General features: G+C 39.1%; 1 protein-coding gene across 8 annotated transcripts in view; it reads right to left on the minus strand.

The window, feature by feature from the left end:
* RSU1 (Ras suppressor protein 1) overlaps positions 1-14,885 on the minus strand; it is a 355,401-nt gene that overhangs the window by 195,852 nt on the left and 144,664 nt on the right. The window lies entirely within an intron of this gene.

Genomic DNA, 14,885 nt, shown 5'->3' on the forward strand with positions numbered 1-14,885 from the left:
TTGACCATGTGACCTTGGGAAAATCACCTAACTTCTCTTTGCTTCCATTTCCAAATCTACATAATCCTGACAGGGTTGTGGTTCGGCTGAATTAGAAAATATAAGTCCATCACCTCCCACCTCCAGCCCCTGAGCTGTGCCTTGCACAGCCCAGCCCTCAATAAAGACAAGCCGTGTCAACGATCGACAACATGCCCACAACGCACCCGGATGAAGACGACCTACAAATGACACAGGGGATTCATGTTTCCAAAGTGAGTTATCACCACAACAGTAATGTTTCCGTACAGTCTAACAGATTTGAATTTAAATCTTAAATTCAAGCTTCTGTGGGCCTTTCCCACTAAGTACAGCGGAACCACAGTGACAAGGACAGGGTACGGAAGTGGGTTGTCCCACCTGCCAGGTGCCCTGCCCTGGGCTTGCCGTGCGCAATCTCAGTTATTCCTCGCGGCAGTCCTAGGAAGTAGGCAGTATTTCTGATTTTATGTGTTACAAAAGAGGGTATCGACATGTAGGTGAGGTTAAAGGACTTGCTCAAGGTCACACAGCAATGCTGGATCGGAACCACACTCTGTGGGTCTCCAAGGCCTTGGAACTAACTGCCACACAGAGTGCAGAGTTTCCGACGTGTGTGTACTGAATGGGTCTGCAGAAAGAAGGGAAGGGAAGGGAGAGGAATTATTTATGGTGAACTGGAGGGTAATGTTCACAGCACAAAGCACTAGGAATGAGAGTTTTCTCATCGCTATTAATAGCGATCTTACGCTAAAATATGTAATATGATGTATAGTTAATTATATTTAAGAAAACACTTGTACTAATAACTGAGCTTCAATTATTTCATGGCATTTTTGCAAGAGCTTATTTGCCGTGAAAGCATTCCAGAAAATTCCCTGTTCTGGATCTAATTTTATCTACAGGAAAATAAAATCTGGGGAATTGTGTGACAATAGTTAATAGTTCTGAGTCCTCAGCACCCTCTTTCAGGGGGAAAAAGTAATGCTGGAAAGGTTCCAGAAGTTTCAACACACAAATCTATTTCTCCTTAAGCCATCAAACATCAGAACCAATTGGCAAAAGCATGTTATATGGCTTTGTAAAATATCATGTCAGAGTTGCAAATTTAGTAAACATAAATGAGGATTTGAGCTCATTGGGGATGCTGAAAGTTGCTTCTCCTGTACATCTTTTCAAGATGATCTTGGAGTGTCTTTAAGAGGCAGAAGTGTACTAGGTGAGATTTAGTACCAAAGGTGGTTTTATCTGTAAGCTCCACAGAAGCTGATCTTTTTCTCCAAAACCATTATAAGTGCTATCAGAAAGAGAACAGAAAACAAAACACCTGAAAATAAATATTTAATCAGGGAAAAGAGTAAAATATTTTACAAAAGAAAAGAATTCTTTTACAGACACAAAAGACCCAGGGAGGTCATTTCATATTTCATCAATTTCAGACTACAAATCACACATTTTTCTAAAAGGAATTTTTTTTTGGGGGGGGGGGTCAGATATCAGTTGGGCACTAAAAGGGATTCTCATGTGCGTTAAAAAAAGGACAAGTAACACAAGCAGCTTCGGGACCAAATGGACACAGCTCTTATTCAGCTGCTGAGTGAGATCCTGTCTCGTCTTAACAGATATGAGAAAGCACTTTCCCCCATCACGAAGGCTGTCGTAAAGGAGAAAGACACCAGCCCAGCAGTACTATACAAAACCGTCGCCTACAACATTTTGACAGTCAAGAAATCAAGATCCACAATGGCCACTCGTTGTTCTCAAGAGTCAGGAGCTGTGTCTTTCATTCTGATTGCCCCCCTTCTTGGTTCAATGACTGAGACAGAACTGTTCACGGTGTAACGAATATGGCCTCTGCCATGTTTTTCTTTCCCCTCTTGATCAGAGCCCTTCTCTCCAGCAGAAGTAAACTCTTCCACCCTTATGTTCCCACTGTTCTGTGTTCATGCTTCCTTCCACCACGGCGCCCCAAAGACTTTACTCCATATATTCGTTAACAAGCATTGTCCTTCCTTTTACCCTGTATGCCACCGAGGCAGCGCCCAAAGCTCTTCTCAGCTTAGGTACAGGCATGGCACACGGTAGCAGACACTTCTGGCTAGTAGTTTCATCAGGTCCCACGGTAGTGAGTACCAGTTTGTAAGATACTCTCGCAACATGAAAACCTGTGAATAAGCACATGAAAACATGCTCCACACCACAGCCAGGATGGAAATGTAAACTAAAACCACAGTACCATTTCACATCCACTAGGTTGGCTATCATCAGAGAAGACGAAAAGGAACATGTGAGGGCCAGGATGTGGAGACGCCGGAGCCCCCACACATCGCCGGTGTGAATGTAAAATGGCGCACACCCTCTGGAGAACAGTCTGGATGCGAACTGTATGAATATGCTAGAAGTCACTGAACTGTACACTTCCAACGGGTGAGTCGTATGGTCTGTCAATTATTATCTCAAGAAAACCGTTAAAGAAGCAACAACAGGTGAGTTTTTGGCACGTGACTGTTCTCTGACTGGCCCATAAGCAAGAACTGGAATGGTGTCTGACTGATGCTCTTCGAATCACGTTTTTCAGTCAGGTTCGTAACTTGAGGAACCAGGAAGGACACAGGGTGAGGGAGGCAGGTATGCAGATGGCGGAGATAGACAACTAACATTCGCTTTTCCCCCAAAATTCAATAGAAACTTCAATGATTCACTCTCGTACTTAAAAGCAATGGATTTTTTTTTTTTTTTTTACAGAGAATCAAATGTACCTGGATTCTATACAGAAGATTTCCAACAAGGGTTTCCATAACTGCTGTTGAAAAGCAAGATAATGTTTTCCAATTACTAGCTCTGCTTAACCCAACTATTGAAAACAGGGAACAATGGGGGTAAAAAGTGCTACATTTGTCCAAGTCTTAAAGTATACAAGCATTAGTTACGGCAGATGACTTTTAGGTTTCTTTATAAGGAGGTAGTATATTCCTCTTCCTCTTTCCACTAAGTGTCCTCTAAAATGAGATTCTGTCCTGAGACTTCTAAAGAGTTAAGGGAAATCCATTTAAATATTTCTTGAAAAAATACCATGAGAACTTTATGAACCTGCTACATCAAAGACGTTAACAATCTCATTTTTATTTTTAATTTATTTTTTGAACCATCAATGCAGCTTTAACTTAAAACGCGTTTTCACTCAAATTTATTCATAAGCAAGACAAACACCCTGACAAAATGTAGATTAGGAGGGGTCCTTGTGAATCGCGAAGACACAATACTCAGCGTGTTTGAAAACAGAATTAAATTACTCTCCCTCTCTGAGATACGCATCTTATTCCTTCAATATCCAAACAACTAGGATAACTTATTTATCCAAGTCAATTAACAAAATTAAAAAGAAAAAGTGCGTTCAAAGGGAAGAATCTTATCGGCATTTAAAAAGGAGTACGGTACCTGAAAGAACCCAAGACAGAGCTTTGTAAACCCTAACAGGTCCTTAAAATCAGAGCTAAGAAAAGAAGACAAAGACGAAGATTTTAACTTTGCTACATGGGAGAGGCACAAAAAGAAAGAAAAGGAAATCAAAGGCTTTGCTACCACTATCTTGCAAATCACGATAGAGAAAAATGCACCAAGGGGTAGAAACATCCTCTCCTCTCCTCCCCACTAAATTCTTCACAGGCAAGTGATTTCTGTAGGGGGATGGATGGAACACAACTGAGTTCTTCACTGAGCTCAGTATGAAAATCCTTGGCAGGAAAAAGACACAAGGATCTTCACACATCATGAGTGGTTGACTGACCGGCCCAATGTTACTGGAAATCACTCCTTAATCTTGATTGAAATGAAATTTGGTAAGACATTAAGGACATTTATTGGAAAAAAAACCCATTTACACACAGTGATAAAATGAATTCCCAACTACATAACCATCGAAAACTTTTTATAGTACTGAACACTAGTTCAGGACTTCTGTTTAAAAAACAAGACCTGTTCAGCTCTCTAAAGCTCTTCCCCAACTCCACTCCCTACAAAGGATGAATTTGGAGCAGGCATTTCTCATCACAAAGTAACACACCTGTAGAATGCTTTGTCAACTTACACGTATGCAATTATCTCATTACTTTAGACAATAACTAACTTACTTCTTTCCCTTAGGCTCAATCTGTAATAATGGAATAATGCTAATACAAAACTAAATTAAAGCACAAAGACACGGGCATTGAGGAGGGCACCTGTTGGGATGAGCATTGGGCGTTGTATGGAAACCAATGTGTCAATAAATTATGTTTAAAAAAACAAAAACAAAAACAAATGAAACATGAAGGCATGTCCACTCTGTAAAAGCAGAGACCATCATCTTAGCTCGTTTTGGTTGTTTTAAAGATCCTCTGTATCTGCAGGCACGTCACAAGGTTGAGAAGATAATAAGCAGGCTGGTACTGTTCCATCTATCACCTTCCCGATACAACAGAGGTTTGAATAAAGACTGTACGGTAAGTAGTAGCATAGACAGCGAAGCATGAGTTTAGCAACATTTTTCTTCCTGCTCGAAATAGTGACCTACTGTCGGTGTTTGTCAAACATGGCACACAGTAGTTGCTTCATAAACACTCGCTGCTACTGATAACCATAGTGAAAAGGGTATCTTTTGAGGAGAGACTCTAACAGACAGGTACCGAAAAGAAAGAGACACGATGGCAAGAAGTGAATTTAAACTAACACTCTGAAAATCAACGACAGGAAGCCCTGAAAGACTTTTTATGTTTTTGTCTAAAAAAGAGAAGGCAGTGAATTTTTCATAATATATATTTCATTCGGGATTTTAATATTTATAACTGATGCATATGATTTATGAACAAAAATGTGAACTATGGAATTTATTTAGATCTGATTTACTAGCATCATCTTTATTAGATAAATTAATTTTTTATTGTCACATATCCAAGATGATTCTCTGCCCATGAATTTTTACTACGAAATAGTTTAAAAATTTAAATGCTATAGGCTATAGTCTAAGTTTTTACTACTGAGCTATCATGTTTCTTTTTATGTTACGTCTAAAGTTTATTTTTCAAGCCGATGTCAAACAAGGCATGTGCGATTGAATCAATGACACGAAATTACTTCTTCATTCTTTTCTTTCTAGGTTAAAAGGTGCTCTCTTCTCTCTAGGCTAAAAGGTGTTCTGTGTTTAATGACAAAACTTATTCACTTATTTTGCCTATTTTTCATCTAAAATTTATTCGAGGAAGAGCCAGTTCAAATTTACATTTGAAGGAAAAATGCCAAATGCTCACCCTTCAAGATTGTATTTTTTACCTTCCTTTAGCATAAGCAGATAAATTCTCCATGTCACTGCTGCTGAGTTTCCCCTGCTATTTTTATTTTCTACTGACAGAATATTCAAAGCTGACAAATGTTGTAGAACAGACATAGTTATTAAAAGCTTCAATTTACAGCAAATAGTGACAGTTTGCTTTTGCTGCTCATAAAGCAAAATCGAATAGGTGTAAATACACAGGGAAGGTAGAACAAACATACTTTCGATCTTTTTAAAACAGTTCCAATAAGCAATGCTCATTTGACGAATTATTCCAAAAGTATTAGTTCAGTCATTGATTCAAAAGATAAAAACAGAATGATGGCTGGCAATATTCAGTAATACTTTAAAAACCTTACTTATGGTCATCCTTTATATCTAAGGAATGCTTTTAAAAAATCACAGATAAGTGACTTAAAACACAAGACGGAGAGTTCTGTACTAATCAAGAGCCATCATCTATCTGCAGGAGGAAAAAAAAAATAAGGCAAATAAGCAAAGTACTTCCTGGTTTGCCTCTGAGATGAATTTCCTAAAATTGACAATCACCCAGACTTTTAGTACATTTTGCTAATTTCTGAGGGGAAGAAAGACTTCTGTACACAACAACTATGGAAATTCTGGGTAATGGAAGGGGTCAGATAATGTCAAACACCAAAACGTTTCTGATATGGAACATTCCAAAACCCTTACATGACCTCCGTGGAGGCTGAATCACAGTAGTGGTAAACCATAAAACATACTGCCAGCAGAATTTAGTAATGGGAAGAGAGACCTGGAGCGGGGTGGGGAGAATGGACACGGGAAAAATCATATAGGAAAAGCAAGCAAATTGTCTCCCATTCAAAAGTCATGTCCTCGGCCAAAGGGGCTAATTCAGAAAGTCTGCTGTAAGGCTATGGACGAGGGACAGTCAACGTGAGGAGGTGATGGACAATGCCCCAAAGCAAGAAGATCAAGGAGGAATCTGGAGAAAATGAACCATACCCAAACACAGACAAGCTTCTGCCAAAACTCCCAAGGTGACAGGAATGTTCTATATCCTGACAGGGGGGACCTCGATATATTCATTTGTCAAAACTCAGGGAACTACATGCTTACGGTCTACGCATTATATTATGTAACTTCAATTAAAAAAAAACTTACAGATGTATTCCAAACATATATTTATTTTATTGCATTAGATGCAAAATTAACAGTCTTCTGTTTTTTTTTTTTTTTAAACTTTCTTAAAGAGAAGAAAAATATAAAAGGGAGAACTGAGAACATCTGCGGGGGGGGGGGGAGAGATAAAAAAACAGGAATGGAGCAGAGAGATAAACCATCAAACTCTGAGTCACCATTGAAAAAAAAAAAAAATCTTTCCAAAGACTCAAATGGTGCTCCCGGGAGCAAGTGAAAAAAGGGAAGGAACGATGCCTCATATTTTTGTATGACTTGACACACATTATCTACAGTTAATAAAGAAGCTTTTGTTTAATAAACTAGGCGATGAGGAGCATCTCCGTTGTAAAGTCGATGAAAGACACAGAAGAGTTCAGTGATGTGCCTAAGGATACACAATTAGGAACGAGCCAGGATGCAAATAGCTCTCAGACTCCCACACATAACTCATCTCACAAAACAATACTCTGTGTGCATAATGTGTGTGTGGTGTGTAAAACATAAAAAGAAGGACCACTGTTAGCTTCATATAGTAGAGATGAGGCTTTCCGCCTCGCCTCCACACAGGATGGGCGAGTATAAATGTGCTGGAAACTATGCACATGAACTAAAACAATCAAGGGTTCTTTTTCTTAAATATTCATTCATTCCGTGGCTTCAAATCTGCAACATTATACTTGGGAATGCAAATATATATCAGCTAAACGCTTAACAGCCTAAGAGCTCTCTGACTAGATATGTTGAGTATAATTTTATTCTCTTAGCACAATTTTTAATTACGATTTGATTAAAGTTAGTTGTACTTGATTTTAGGAGAGCAGGCAGAAGAAAATGCCAGACAAGACTGCGTTTTCTGTGGATTAGTTACCAAGATGTGCTTTTTTGGGAATCTCACAGAAAGTGGGAAAGAACGGGACTCTCAAAGGGATTACACAGAAGTTCACTGAGGCCCAAATGTGACACCAGAGGTAACGGATGCCTTGGCTGGTCCTGGAAGCAGTGTTCTCACGTATACCCCTTAGCTTCCTACACACACACGATTCTGCACTAGCAATGCCCTTCCTTCCATATGCTCTCTGGTAACCTCAGCTGCCCAGCCTCAGTCACCGCATGACCTCGAAGCACAAATAATTTGCCCTATGTGGTTCACTGCACTTACTCCAAACTTAAAACACACATCCCCCCCCCCACCAAGAAGCAAATAGGTATAAATTTCAAAATCGCAGTCATTGACGCAACCCACATATATCTTTCCTTCCTAAATAGAAACATACATTTTGCATTCCTCTGTAAAATGTGCAAAATACAATCTACTGACTACTCAGTGGATGTTTCAGAATGTCATATGGGTGCGAACCACCCATTTCAATTCAATTGTGACAATCTGTAATATTAACTCTCAAATGGAGTTTGTATGTTCTTCCACCATGAGAAATGGAGACCAGTTATAGGATGATAAAGGCAAAACCACGGCTAACATTTAATGACAACCAAAAAAGGGCAACATGACAAAAGTGTGGTGCTTAAGAGCACAGGCTTGAGTCTCAGACTCCTGTCCAGAGCTGGGCTCTGTCACTCAGTAGCTGCATGACTGAGGGCAAAAAATCCAACTGGCCAAAGCCTCAGTTTTCTTATCTGTAAAGTGGGGATGATTACATTTTCTCTCAACTTCATAAATTATTCTGAGGAATCAATAAGAAAACTTACATGAAGGGCTTAGCAATAAAACATGTGGCATATATGATCAATAGTTATATAACTGTTATATATAATTTTGTATATGTGTATATGTAATAACGCATATATAACTAACTCTGTAACAATTATTTGAACAGTGCTATAATAACAAAAATGCACTAAGTGTGTGTTTCCTTTTTTCCCTTAATACTTTACGAAATTTTATTAGAACATCTATTTATATGATGTGACTGAAAATGTTTAGTTGTACGTTGTTAGAGAAAAATCAGACAGTAATAGAAAGCATAAAGAATAGACACCACATACAATACTACCACTTGCAAAAACTATATATATATATAAATTTATATATATATATAAATTTATATATATACAGTTTATATATATATATTTATATATTTATATATATATAGTTTTATAGTTATATATATATATTTATATATTTATATATATATATTTATATATATATATAGTTTTGTTTTTTTTTTTTTTGAGAGAGAGCATGCGTGTGAGTGGGAGAGTGGGAGAGACAGAATCCCAAGCGGGCTCTACTCTGTCAGTGCAGAGCCCAATGTGGGGCTCAAACTCATGAACCGTGAAATCATGACCAGAGTCAAAATCAAGAGTCAGGTACTTAACCGGCTGAGCGACCCAGGCACTCCAAGAAAACTATAGATATTTAAGGTCCATCCTTCAAAGCTTTTTTTTTTTTTTTTAATACAAATGGGCTTGTAAGTATAGGTATATAGCCTGCTTTCTAAATTCATAATATATTATGAAAATTCTCCAAAGCCATTCGTTTTATACATTAAATGGCTGTGTAGCATTCAATCATATTCCTGCATCATTATTTCCTTAATCATATATGGTGGGGCCTCTGGTATTTCCCACCATTGCTATTATAAATGAGGTTAAGTTTTTGTTGACTTGTTTATTTGTTAAGAGTACTATAATCATGTACAAAATAAAGTGAAATAAAGCAAGCTAAAGAATCCCACTTCTTTTAAGGCTTTAGCCAGTGACTTTCGGGTGGGGTTGTGATGAAGTACAAATGATTTCTTGGTGACTGCAAAACTCCCTTCCATCGTGCATCCTTGGCCAAGCAAGCATGCAAACCATATGCCCAATCACGTACTTGAATTAACAGAGGTAAAACTGGAATGACTCACCTGACCTAACAGAAATGGCTTATGATGTACTTCCATAAACACATTATGTAATACACAAAGTAGAGTAGCTTTAACAAAAGTGAGAAATTTTACTCAGGGTTTTACGGGAAAAAATTGTGAGAATATGTCATTTAATAATAATATAAAAAATCTCTTGTACTATTTAATTAACAAAATTAGAATCAGCAGAAACAAAATGAGACACTAAACATCTTAGTAGCTGTCTATAATGTTTTTCAGTACCATAAAAATAGAAGAATCAAAAGGATAAATAATGTTTCAAGGAAAAAACACCCTTCACTTAAATCCTGGAAACATGCAAATACAATACAGCTTTGTACACTCAGGAAACTGGTTCTTTATTCCGCAGAGATTTTTCTGTCAGTGTTACAAGCTAAAAACAAAATATGAATGACAAGTGCACATACTTAGCTGATGGAAAATACAGAGTCCAACAGTAACCACATTAATCTCTCATAGAGGTTATGTGACTTCCAGGCAGAAATATTGATTCAGACCTAGTCTCCTGCCACCAAGTTTGACAAGTATTCTAATCTGAGCTGGGAAATTTCTCCCCAAAATGGTAACTTCCTGTACTTCCTATAACTCATCTGGCTAACCAGCTAACTAACTTGATGGTCCAGTTTAATTCATGCATTAAGACCTCTTCAATAAAAAGTCTGCTGGATAATAAGAGTATGTATGCACAGATTTCACAGATACTGAGTTATTCAAAAGCTACCAATTGAAAGAAGCAGGCAACAGTGTCCATGTAGTTATTCTAGGTTAGAGTTTTAGCTTTGGCGGGGGGGGGGGGGGTTCTCTTCATTTTTTTTAACATTACCACACATCTTAACCATGCTCAACGACAGCAACTATTCGGTAAACAATTCTAGAGCTTGAAATTAGACTTTGGCGCGTGCCTAACTGAGAGTTTGGAAAATTCTCATCCTGCCTCTCCCACAGTTTCCTCTAGTTGCCCCAGGGTCATCCCCACAGACCGCTCTTGAAACCGTGGTCTGAGTCTTCAGTCCTCCTTGGCCCATGTCACAGCACAAGATTTTCCAAAGGATTCTTTTTCTAGTGGATAATCGGGTTTTGTGGCATGAATGTCTTCATCTCAAACACAAGGAGTTCTAGTGGCTTATGCCTTTTCCTTTCCTCTAATCACTGTGCGTCTTGTGTTTTGATTTTTCATTTTGCACGTAACGCGTAGGTCAAGTTAAATCACAACAGAAATAAAAGCATGATACAGAAGACTCTACCTTAACATTTTCTTTTGAATTTTCTAAACTTGGGGGTTGGGATTAAAAACAAACAACAACAACAACAACAACAAAAACCTGGTGTCATCTGGTATGTTGTGAATCTCTCAGCAGATCTTTCTTTCCTCTTGAAAATATAAACCAAATCTACCCCCGTGTTCAAGGTTTGAGCAGAGAATATTTTGGCTTCAAAGATAACTTAGTGCTTATTAAGAGAGCAATGTAACTTTTTTGTTAAGTTACTTTTCTCCTTACATGTGATAAAACGCAAGGAAAGTCAGACTGTATTTGGCTGCCTGGGTCTTGGAAGGGAATAAGATGATGAGAACATGAGAATCCCCTCTACTCTCATCCTTCCCCACCAACAGTACTGCCCCAAATTTTCATCTGGCCAAACTGGTCGATATCAAATGGTATCACTGTGATTTTAATTTCCGGCTCTCAGATTACGGAGGCTGATTGTCTTCTACGTTCATTCACCAGTCATGTTTCCTTTTCTTTAAAAATGTGTGTTCATACCTCTGGCCTATTGTTATTTTATTCATATGATTTCTTTATCTGTTTTAGATACTAATCCATCGTCAGTGATATATGTTGCGAGATTACTTCTCCCCACTGGGGCTTGTCTTTTCAATTTGTTCAAGATACCCTTTGGGGTGCCTGAGTGCTCAGTTGGTTAAGCATCCAACTTTGGCTCAGGTCATGATCTCACGGTTTGTGGGTTTGAGCCGCACATCGGGCTCTGTGCTGACAGCTCAGAGCCTGGAGCCTGCTGGGGATTCTATGTCTCTGTCTCTCTGTCTCTCTCTCTGACTGTCCCCCGCTCGCACTGTGTCTCTATCTCTCAAAAATAAACGTTGAAAAAAAAGATATCCATTTATTTATTTATTTATTTATTTATTTATTTATTTATTTATTTATTAATATTTTTTTTCCAACGTTTATTTATTTTTGGGACAGAGAGAGACAGAGCATGAACGGGGGAGGGGCAGAGAGAGAGGGAGACACAGAATCAGAAACAGGCTCCAGGCTCTGAGCCATCAGCCCAGAGCCTGACGCGGGGCTCGAACTCACGGACCGCGAGATCGTGACCTGGCTGAAGTCGGACGCTTAACCAACTGTGCCACCCAGGCGCCCCTAAAAAAAGATATCCTTTTGATAAAGCATTTATTTTGCATATAGTTGAATTTATCAATTTTCCCTAGCAGTTTGTGTATTTTGGGTTTGGTAAGAGAAATCCTCCCCCCTCCCCCCCCCACTTTTTTTTTTTTTTTTTTTGCATTCAGTTTCTTTTATTTTATGATAAGGCTAATTTCAAATCTACATTAAACTAAGATGAATACAAAGTCTTAGTGCAGGAAATCTGGTGGTCTCATTTATAAAAACGTCTGACCACCGTGCTTAGGTCTTTGAGTTTCAGGAAGGATACTTCAGACGGCTTTGTATTTGCATGTTTCAATGCTGGAGCACAGGGAGAGACCTCGTGTTCACTCGGCTTTCACCAGCCCCCAGCACCTCGTCTCCTCTGCAGATCACTTTCAGCTAAAGAAATTATGTCCACAAACTTTCCATCCCCTGGCTCTGCCTCAGGTCTTAAATCTTCAGCCTCATCTTCACTAACAGTTTCTGTCATAAGGTGTATGATACAGTCTGAAAACCATGGATCCATACCTGCAGCTAGACAGCACTTAAAACATCACTTTTGTTGCCAGTTTCTTCCTTAAACTCCCAGAGAGAATCTCAGTCTTAATCTCTCTCTCTCTCTCTCTTTTTTGGTTCATTGAAAATTCCACAGTTTTGGGGCACCTGGGTGGCTCAGTCAGTTAAGCCTCTGATTTCAACTCGGGTCATGATCTCGCGGTCCGTGGGTTCAAGCGCGGAGCCTGGAGCCTGCTTTGGATTCTGTGTCTCCCTCTCTCTCTGCCCCTCCCCTGTTCACACTCTGCCTCTCTCTCTCTCTCTCTCAAAAATAAACATTAAAAAAAAAATTTTTTTTTTAATTACAAAAAGGAAAATTCCAGTTTTACTTTCTTCTTAAAACTTTGCTCCATGATTTAAAGATTCAACTATTTAGGGGCGCCTGGGTGGCTCAGTCAGTTAAGCATCTGACTTCGGCTCAGGTGATGATCTCCCGGCTTGTGAGTTCAAGCCCCACGTCGGGCTCTGTGCTGACAGCTCAGAGCCTGGAGCCTCTTCAGATTCTGTGTCTTTCTCTCTCTCTCTGCCTCTCCCCTGCTCACACTCTGCCTCTCAAAAATAAACATTAAAAAAAAAATTAAAGATTCAACTATTTAATCTACCTGGAACTGACTTTCTGTGTATGTCACAGTCTGTTTTTTTTTTTTTCTTCACATGTATAATCTTGTAACTGCATCGTTAATGAACAGTTCATCCTCTCCCCACTGATCTGCAACATGCATTCTGTCATAAAGCAAGTTTGCATGTATGCACGGTACTGTGTATAGGCTTTTTATATAGTTCCAGTGGTTTCTTTGTCTACACCAATACCCTAATTCCACAGTCTTGATTACAATAGTTTTTGTTTTTTAATGTTTAAGAGAGCGCAAGTCGGGGAGGGGCAAAGAGAGGGGGGAGCAGAGGATCTGAAGCAGGCTCTGTGCTGAGAGCAATGAGCCCGATATGGGGCTCGAACTCAAGAACCATGAGATCATGACCTGAGCGGAAGTCAGACGCTTAACCCACTGAGCCACCCAGGCCCCCCAATTACTATAGGTTTATAACAGACCTTGGTCTCCATAAGGCAAGACATCTTATCTCTCCTTTTCTGGTTCTTTTTTGGAAAGGTCCTGGTTATTTTTGACCCTTTGCTTTTCCAAAGAATTCTAGAACTAGCCTGTCAATTTGAACTATGCTTTCTCTTTGGGAGCCTGCAGTACCACCATGATATGTCTAAATATGTATTTACGTTGCTTGTTACGCAGGGTGTTTTCTCCGTATGAGCATTCTAAACTTTCAACATTTCTGGAAAATTCTGTCTTGATACCTTAAACAAATTACCTCTCTGCTACTAGGAAATAATTTTCCACTGGACTCCTATTTCTGCATGTTTTGTGAGCACAGACACTGACAGCTTTGGCTCTGGGATAACTTTCCAAGGATATCTGTATAGCAAACAACCTTAGAAGACAGTCTCCCTCTGGAGCAGAGAGCAGATTTGTTTACTGTCCTGGAGATAAAATAATGTCTCCCTCCTGGCCAAACAAAGAGCAGATTTGCTTATAGTCCATTTTATTTTTATTTTCTCCAAAAAAATTTTTTTTAAAGTTTAGTTTTATTTATTTGAGAGAGAGAAAGAGAGAGAGAGAGAGAGAGAGAGAGAGAGAGAGAGAGAGAGAGAGAGAAAGAATCCTAAGCAGGCTCCATGCTATCAGTGCAGAGTTCGATGTAGGGCTTCATCCCATGAATCATGAGATTATGACCTGAGCAGAAGTCAACAGTTGGATGCTTAATCGACTGAGCCACCCAGGTGCCTCTATAGTCCATTTTAAAAGATTGGGGGGGGGTCTCTGGATATGACTCTGACTTTCTGCATGTCCCACTCTGCATCACCCCCAGGGGACATGGGGGGCAGGGGGAGCTGGCTTGAACATATAGTTCATGCTGCGTACTACGCTGTAATAAGATCCTTCGCATTTGGCCCAGGAGTCTTGCGTCTTCAAAAACCATCTGTGAAATTGTAGCAAGCTCATTTACTAAAATAAAGACAAAATTTTCCTTATTTATTAAATTGTTATTTGGATGAAGTTTCAGATCCTTCAATTCTGGACCACTCCCTCCATTTTCAAGATTTTAACATCTGGAATTCCAAAAGGACATATGTTCCACCTTCTCCTATCAGCCCTCTAACTTACTCTCGACTCTTTCTCACCCCCGCCGTCTCTCTGCCCTTCATGTCAGATGTCCTTCCTAATCTTTGAGGCCATTCACCCCTCTTCAGCTGTGTGTAATCTTCTACTTAACCCACTAATGAGTTTTTATTTCCAACTATTCTTTTTTTTTTCTTGTAATTCTATTTGCTTCCTTTTCAGATATTTCTATGTTTGATGGTCTCTTATTCCTTGTTCAATTTTGTTCGTATGGACTTCCTGTACATTGGTTTTATATCCAAAGCCAGCATCCCAGTGTTCTTAGGCATGGCGGATCTAATCTGTTTATTGTTTCTGTTGACTTCTGTGAACTATGCCTTGTGTTATTCCCCATTTGGTAATTTCTGGATTTCTCTGTTGAGTGTCTGGCATTTTT

The sequence above is a fragment of the Felis catus genome, chromosome B4, assembly GCF_018350175.1.
Source record: "Felis catus isolate Fca126 chromosome B4, F.catus_Fca126_mat1.0, whole genome shotgun sequence".
Lineage (NCBI taxonomy): Eukaryota > Metazoa > Chordata > Mammalia > Carnivora > Felidae > Felis > Felis catus.